The sequence below is a fragment of the Haemaphysalis longicornis genome, unplaced genomic scaffold, assembly GCF_048455015.1.
Source record: "Haemaphysalis longicornis isolate Haplotype H1 unplaced genomic scaffold, Haemaphysalis longicornis Haplotype H1 scaffold_5, whole genome shotgun sequence".
Classification (NCBI taxonomy): Eukaryota; Metazoa; Arthropoda; class Arachnida; order Ixodida; family Ixodidae; genus Haemaphysalis; species Haemaphysalis longicornis.
The window spans coordinates 175981885-175990846 of NW_027526385.1; positions in this window are offsets into that span (position 1 = coordinate 175981885).

Genomic DNA, 8962 nt, shown 5'->3' on the forward strand with positions numbered 1-8962 from the left:
ACCATTGTTCGACTAAAGATAACCTACGATGCTCTCCGCAGTCCATAGAATGCACAAACCGAAACACGTTTGTTTGTAATTTGCGACTGAGCATACTTCCTAGCCAATGAGGTGTATAAGATTTCGGAGGACTGGAGCTTTATTTTAGCGGACAAGCGGACAGCTGTCCGTTTTACCCCCGCTTTATAGTCATTTTCCGACAACGCGGGAGTGAAGCGAACACACGAACGCAATCGGCGCGACCACTCAGGAGAAGAGATGGGTAGAATTGGGCCGTTTGACGTCCACATTAGTAGCTCCCGCCAGCAGAATGAAGATGTCATCAGTGAGGGCATCAAGCTTATAGGTGCGCGTGCACGCTCCCACTTCCCTCAGCTCTGACCCCGTGCACGCATAAACCGGTATCTGAGTTTGTGCGCGTGCTTAGAAGAAAAAAACACTGCCGAAAAGGTTGCCGTGAAAGCCCTTGAAGCTGAAAAAAACTTTGGTTGAAAGACGGCGTTTCAAGCGGGCAAGTTGCTCTTCATCCACGAGGGATTCGCAGCTACTCGACGGTCTACAACAACCGGCGGCAATGGCGTCCGCAGTGGCTTTCCGTTGTTTTCGATCCCAATCGCGCTCCTGTTCCGGCTGACGCTCCTTCAAATCCCCGCTCTTCTTTCGAGCGAACAACATGCGTCTTTCGTTTAGCGAGTTAAACCAGTAAGGACTAGCGCGTTATTCTAGTGGACAGTAATGTGGCTGACCGTATTCCTCCCGCGTCGTAGGCATCTTACTTGCTGGGTCCGCACTCTCAGCGGATCCCAGGGGAAAATAAGCTAGGTCGACCCACAGATCCACTGTTTCTCCACTCTTGCACCAATAGTGCAAGCTGCGCAAATTTTTTTGCGCTTTCTTCGCTCAAGAAAAACCGTCACATTTAAAATGGTATAGTAGGGAGGGGGCATACGCATATGCCGCCGGTGCTCACGCTCATGCAGAAACAAAAGCCGGCTTCATTCTTTACAATACCACTTCTTTGTAGGTGCACCCCGTACACGCGGAGCACTTTTTTTTGTTTCTTTTCTAGCGCAACTGAAGCAAGCTCAAGGTTAAACTGCTTTGCTGTTAAAAGTCACCCGCAAATGCGCGTGTTTTGAACACTGTGGCATGGTGGCTTGCATCTACGTCTTCAAATGTTATCACTGCACGCGTTGGATCAAAAGGTGTGTGTGTAACTCAACCATTGTACGTGTAACACTCTGGTATATGATCGTATATGATAATATCGAAATCGAATGCCAGTACATAAATTTGACATACAAGTTCGCACAAGTATCCGGAGTTGGTGGTACATGTTCAAGGAAGAAATAAGCCCATAAATAACACTAAGCAGGCCTCATCAGGGCTGTACCGTGTTTAAAACTGATTCCAACGCGAACGCTAAATTGTATATTCAGCATATAACTCCAACCCTCTCGTTTTAATGATCTAGCGCCTTGCCACTTGGGGTGACATATATTTTCTCTGCTTGACAAGTAGTGAAATATTTGCGAGATGTCCAATTTATTGGTGGTTTATAGTGTGTATCAATTTATAAATGATGGGGGAAGGAATGTTTTCTACGTACTGTATGACATAGATGGGTAGGAGTGTCATTTGTTATAGACAGCTGTAATTCCCCCAGTCACCTCTCTGGTCGTTCAAGCTCTCATTCCACTGCTGCGCGAAGCAACCAAGACCAAATAAAGGGCACATACAATACGGTGAGCTTATTAAGGTTACATGCAGTATTGGTGTTAACTAATTCCAACTAGCATAGTTAACTGTATGTTTGCTCTTGTTTATAGCTCTTTTTTTAAAGTGCGCTTGATGAATACTGCAATACATGTTCTTGTAGTTATTTTTTTAGGCTGTGCGATGTCAACATAAAGGTTCCGACAGTGACACCCGATTGCAGCCTTGGCGGGGCTACAATCACAGTGCACCGCAGGCCGCATTTTTGTCGGCGAAGTGCGCCTCGCGACTTGTGAGACGATGGCTACTCGCTCGACCCATGAATCATGACACCCATTTCTCGTCATCCCGGACCACAGACACCCGGAGGAAAATACAACGCAGCACATGCTTCAATGTGGTCTGTCGTGAAGGGCTGCAATGGAGTTCTGAAGTGCTGTTTTTTTTACTGCAATTGCACAAAACGTATTCTACAGTCCTCTTCCGGAAGCCATAATCGCATTGGCGTGGTATGTGGTGGCGACTTCTACCTTCTGCAAACACTGACGTCTATAGCTCCAGCATCAGCGAGTTGAAGAGGTCACTTGATACAAACGACGCGGAAGCCGAGGATCTTCTTCCAGACTCATTGACTCTTTGTGCCGAAGGAAAGGCAGGGGCAGAGGTAGGGCAACCGGCGCCTCTTCAGACAGCTTGGTGGCACTGAACAGTTTCTTTCAAAGTTGAAGCTTTCATACTTGGGCCGGTGGCGCCCAGTAAAAAAACTAAAAAAAAATAGTACATTTCTCTATAGACCGGTTGGTCGACCGAAGAGCTCTGACAAGACCTCTTTACACACTGCGCGTGCGTTAAACCAAGGCTACATTTTGTCAAAACGACTACTTGAAGATAATCCTGAAAAGGGAACGTTCTAGATAAGACAACACACGCATGATCATGAAGGAGTACGATAGTATGCCGTTATATCATAGGCCACGTATATGCACACGTTTAGATCGCTTGAAGAAAGTCGTGAAAAGGGAACGTTCTAGATAAGACAATACACGCATGATCATGAAGAAGTACGATAGTATGGCTTGATATCATAAGCCACGTATATGCACACGTTTAGGGTGCTAGTAGCTGCCTTTTCTTAGTGCAGGGAAAAACGTAGCATGCGATATCACCCTTTAAATGTTTGAAGATCGATAGTTGGCGCCTTTCAGCGAAGGTGTGGAACAACTTTATCAATGGTTCTGACGCTCTTTTGACGCAATTGTGATGTCAGAAAGCTTTCCCGAATTTCTCTACTATCTTTGGGAAGGGATGGTAAAGTTTTTAACTTCCGTTTCTGGTTGTGAGGTTGGTCGCGATAAAGGTGCGTTGTCATTGTTTTAAGCAGTAGATACTGCGTCCTGCTGTTATGTTGTTTGCTGCAGAGAAGCTTTTATGTTGGTTTGTGTTTGTCACGGTTTGCTGACCATAACAAAGAAAGTTACTGTGTTGTTTTGGTTTCCAGCCTTATGTACTATGCCCTTACGCTGCATTGCTACATTCGATATAGTCATCGACTGGTCTGCTCAAGGGTGTTGATTCTTACTCTGTTTATTGTGTCCTTTTGCTGTGAATTTCGCTGCATAAAATATATTTTCGTAAAAGAGCTGAACTTAATCAATGATCATGCATGTATCGCGGAAAATAAGAAGGAGCATGCAGCCGACTGTTCTGCACACATGCAGCGCGCCAGTTGACAGAGCACAATCAACACACGTAAAGGGGTGGCAGATTTTTCTCATTAATAGAGAGTTCGCTACTATGGCGAAATAATTTACTCCGACAGCATCACATCAATGGCAATATGGCAGCTAAGGTTGGGCCAGCGGTTCTGCTGGTGATTGTGGTTATGGTAGTGGCGTTTCGCCGCTGGACCTCACGAAGCATGGATTGAAGTAGCGGCGTAGAGCAACGGCGTCATGTGGAACTTCCAAGTTGTCCAAGGTAAAGGCTGTACCCCGAAAGCCCATTTTCAAAGCTCTCTTCGTCTCTAGGCTTGATCCTGGAAAGTCTATTCAAGAAGTTAGTGACTTGTTAAAACCTGTACTGGGCGACAAAACAGTGCAATCAATGAAGCTGTGAACGAAGTACGACTGTTACGCCTCGTTTCAAAGTTCTGGTGGTGAGGACGTATTTACTGCTCTAAACTCTCCCGATTTTTGGTCTGCGGGCTCCATTTTACACCAATTTTCCGGTAAACGTGACGAGTCCCGTGTTGGCAAAAGCCAAAATGCCAGCCATGGACACTATATACGTCACTTCTGTATATTTTCAAAATATTAGAGGTTTACGCACCAAGAGCAATGAATTGTTTTTAATGTTCTGGCTTCCTATTTTGACATAATCAGCCTAACGGAGACATGGCTTTGCTAATATCTATGGAACTACGAATATTTCACAGACCGCTATACTCTTCTTTGTAGTGACCGCAATTACGAAGCCACATGACAGTTATTTGGAGGATGGGTCCTCATAGCCTTGTCAGGTGCGGTATGGTCTACTCGAAGGTATGACTTTGAGACGTACGATCATTGAGTTTGGGTCGCGATTCAGGCTAACCAGCGGAGTTACTTTATATGCAACTAATATTTCCCAGCCAAATTTGAAAGCTCATCATTTATACGCATTTTAGCACACTATATTATAAAGTTTTGTTTAGTAAACATCGTGTGCAACTGTATGGTGAAGTCAACCTTCCCAAGGTTAACTGGTTTCTTGGTATAACAGATGACTGTGATTGCATGACGGCTAGCAAGGCTTCTTGGTTCTTGAATTGTATGAATTTTAGTGGCCTGGTTCAATGTAATAACATAACAACTGTGGCTGGTAACTCCCTTAACCTCGTGTTATCAAATTTTTGCTTCGACAATTTTGACTCTGCTACTGATAGTGTCGACACCTTCCATCCGATTTTTGTTGTCATCTTTATTGCAACATTCTGTCAACATTCTCCATACTGGTCTATTGCTAATCAATAGTCAATTGTTTGAAAATGTACAACAACATTGAGTCGTATCCATGGTCTGAAGTTTACTGGCATAAGCGACGCAGAAAGAAGCAGCGACGAAATTCTCGACGCTTCTTGGGAAGCAAATCGATCAGCGTATCCTGAAAAGGCAATTATTTTCCGGCCGTTTTCCCACATGGTTTTGTAACAATATAAAAACGCCTTTGTGAAAGAAAGAAAGGTTCTATCGTCCTCTAAAAGAAAACTAGGTTGCCTGTTCGGTACAGAAAAGTCAAGGCGTGTTGCTCTCTCGTTAAAAAGCTGACGCTACTTGAAAAACCTATCAATGAAAAACAAGCAGAGCGTAGCTTGCGCTCCGACCCCAACTCTTTTGGGAAATACGCGCGCGACCACACGCAACAGTCTTCCCTCAACATCTTGTTGAGCGCATGCACTGAATGAGGAATCCGTCATCTGTCCTCACCGATAGAGGTTGCAGACCAGTTCTCCTCTTTTTTTGCAAATGTTATTTACCACTCAGCGAACGAGGATGCCCTAATTTGACTGCAGAAGTTGAAGATCGAAACGCCAGCATTCATACCCGCTCCCTTTTCAATATCACCGCCTCTGACGCCTGAGCGGCCTGCGGGCGCTGAAAAAATTATTCTTTTCATCATAAAAGGATGTTGCTCGCTTATCGCCCCTCCCCTCACCTGTGTTTTTAATCTGTCAGGCATCACGGGTATTTTTCCACAAGTTTCAAAAAACTGCTTAGTTGTCCCCGTTTTTAAAACATATGATGCTTGTAACGCATCCAACTGCCGCTAAATGTTTTTGCGATGTGGGTTTTCAGAGATGTTTGAAAGAATTGTGTGCAAATACTTCTCTGGTCATCTGTTTTTTACAACGGAACAGTACGGCTTTGTGAGAGGGCGCTCCGTAGAATCTAACCTCTGCTTTTTCCTCGCCCACGTGTCCCCTGTGGTTCAAACAGATGTTAGGAGGATTGTATTTACTTCGATCGACCAAAGGCATTCGACAGATTCTATTATGAATTACTCACACGAATTTTAAAATACTGTCTTCTGTTCCGGGCTCTCTAAATGTATGCTGAGTTATTTATCAATCTGCCGAACGTATATTCGTATTCGTGATATACTACTGTCCTATCCCTTTATTCCGACCTCCGCGGTGTCACAAGGGTTGGTATTGCGCCCAGTGTTGTTTGTTGTTTTTAATTATGATATCGTTATTTGTGTAAACTTTGGAAAAGTGCTCTTATTCGCAGATAATATGAAGGCGTTTTCAAAAATTCAAGCAACAGAGGACTGAAATCTTCAGAGCGGTATTTTTATCATTTGCTTATACTTCGATTTCAGCTGTTGGGCTGCGGCCATTCGAAGGCCACCCGTGTGCGGCCGAAGTATGGCCACCGGAGGACAGCCGAGGTACGGTCGTCAGACTCTAGGCAGACTAAAGCTTTCGGAAGTTCGGCCATGCTACGGGCATTGGAGTTAATCCACAGTAGGTTAAATGTACGGAGGCCGGTGGACGACCACTGCGTGAGCACCGCAAGCTGATGACTAAGTCGCGCTGTGCAGCAGCACAAACCCACTATTTCGGGTCCACTGCACCGACATCAATCTGACACCGCGCTCCACCGACAGCCGTCCAGCCTTCAGCTTAGCCTCATTTATCAGCGTCAGTTGACTGTAAAATTCCGTAATTAAACACTGCTCACAACTTGTCGTTCTTATAATTGTGGTGCTTCATTTACTGTGGGATGCAGAAAATATTCGTTTCTTTGCAGAGCTGGAACCGTTGTATTGTCCAGGTCCTGATATCTTCTGTGGGGCGGCTTACCTGCAATAAACGGGGAAGGTTGGGCCGAAAGGCACATACTTTAGTGGGTTGAATTTCACAAATATGAAAGTGCCGCTTCTAGCCAATTTCTTTTAGGAAAATCTTCCTGAACGCTTTCATGCTCTGACTAAATCAGCTATTTTTACAACAGTTGCTTGACTAGTTTAGTTGTATATAAAACCGGCGGAAATGCCTTTCTGAAGCGTGTTGGTACTCCACAAAATTCTCAGGAACATTCCATATAATTTCCTTCACGCATAAAGTATGTCCAGTTTTTCACAATTTTTCTTGCAACGAAATTTTCTACTCGATCAACTTCGCTGACGATCTTTCCCAGGGCTGATCCTAGAAGAGATCGAACAAGTACTTTCAGTTTCAATCCTTATTTCATGTTCTTTTCTAGAGTTACGGCAAGACCACTCTTTGTTAAAATTCCAACAGAAGCTAAGTTTTCTCTAATGTCGTACTTCGTTAAAAAAATTGCAGACGCGTAGCGAATGACGCCCTGCTTCTGGTGGCTGCAGTTCTATCCCCTATGTGACTAAATGTGACTAAACCGGTGGCAGCTTTGCTTGGAGAGAGCAGCTTGTGGATACATGCTTCATTTCATGAAAAATGACTTGTTTGAAAACACAACCACGGTTGTCAACTTCCCCTTCGGGATCTTCAAGTAATTTTATCTTTACCGATTGTAATGAAGTGCTCTTAAGTAATTACAATACATTTCCTTCACTGTCTTGCGGACTTACCACAAGGAATGTATCCAGCATGGTAGGTCTTTTAAGTTCTCGATTCTTCGCTCCTAGTGTTAAGTTTCGGGTAAATGAACGCGGCTTTTTTCTCCTCATACACAGTCCAAAAACAGGGCAAATATGAACTTTTCTTCCTCAAGTGTTTCAACTACTTGAACTTTGCTCTGGCTGCTTCTCCTCAAGAGCATAGCGTGATTTTGAAAGACGATAGGCCTTCTTGGGCTACTTAAACGCCATACGTTTGGTTTGTGCGTCTGTCCCTCGATGCGGCCGCCCTGACAACAGTCGAAACTATTCTTGACGAGACGTCTATACGGGCACAATCTTTCCAAACTACTTAATGAGTTACCACCCTTCACACTTGTCCACAAAACAAGAAGTACAGAAAAAGCCATAAGTACATAACGCATACTAAAACTGCTTTTTCAAATTGAAATAAAGTGAGCGTATTTTTTGCCTTATAAACGCAAAAAGCGCGTTAGAAACAAGATCATACACCCCTCCGGCTAACGACGACGATGGTTGCACGCTGAGCTTTCTCTTGGCGGATTGTTTGTTTGGACTGTTTTTCGACCATGTCGAAATGGAGCAATCGGATAGACCCCGGCTTCATAACGCGAAGGACCCAGGTTTGACTGCGGCCGCTGAAGCGTTTTTTTTTCTTTCACTTCACCCACGCTCATTCATCATCCTCGTAAAAGAAGGTTGGCTTTTCTGCAGGGCTGTTTCGCATTACAGATGCGATCAGTGAGAACACTGAAGCATGGCTTTAAAAATTTAGGAAAAATACATCAGAGCTCGCACTCAAGCTTGAAGCTCGTGGCTTAACTTCCCCGGAAAATAGTACGAAACGCTCCCTACAGATTACGCACCAACACTGCTAACGAAGGAAAATTGAACTCAGTTAACCAAACCACTACTAGATTTTTCGTGGCAGAAACGAGCATAGAGGCGGAGCACATTCAGATTCGGACGCGAAAGAGAGTAGAGACAGCTACCTGGCAGGGGACGCAGATGGCTACCGCCTTTCGAGGACATTTCCAGCGAAATGGGCCGATGGGCGCTTATTTCAGCTCACATCCAGGCTGTATATGACCCCTTTTCGGAATAAAGCGTGCGCGGACAAATCGAAGTATAAAGAAATGCTAAAAACATCGCTCTGAAGATTTTCAGTCCTCTGTAGATCGAATTTTTGAAAACAGCTTTATATTATCTGCGAATAAGAGCACTTTTCCAAAGTTTACACAGTTAACGATACAATAATGAAAACAACAAACAACACTGGGCGCACTACCGACCCTTGCGGCACCCCGGAGGTCGGAATAAAGATGATGATTTTGTTTAATGACGCAAGGGCTTCTTGGCCACAGAGCTCCAAAACAAGGGTGTGTTAACGTCGCAGGTGAGTTATATGCTGCATGCTTTCCGTCAAAAGATGGTTATATAAAATTGGTGTATAGGGCCAATGATTGTCAGTAAAAAGTGAATAAAACTAGTTGAGAGAGTAGAAAAAGACTTGGGCTAAAATCAGGGTGCCTCGGGGAGACTTTTTGCAGAGCACAAAAAAGGATGAGGCCCCTGAGTGTCACGTAAAAGTACCTCAGCACTGTCCTCATTATTGACGGACAAGCTGCGGTCATGTGCGATAAGA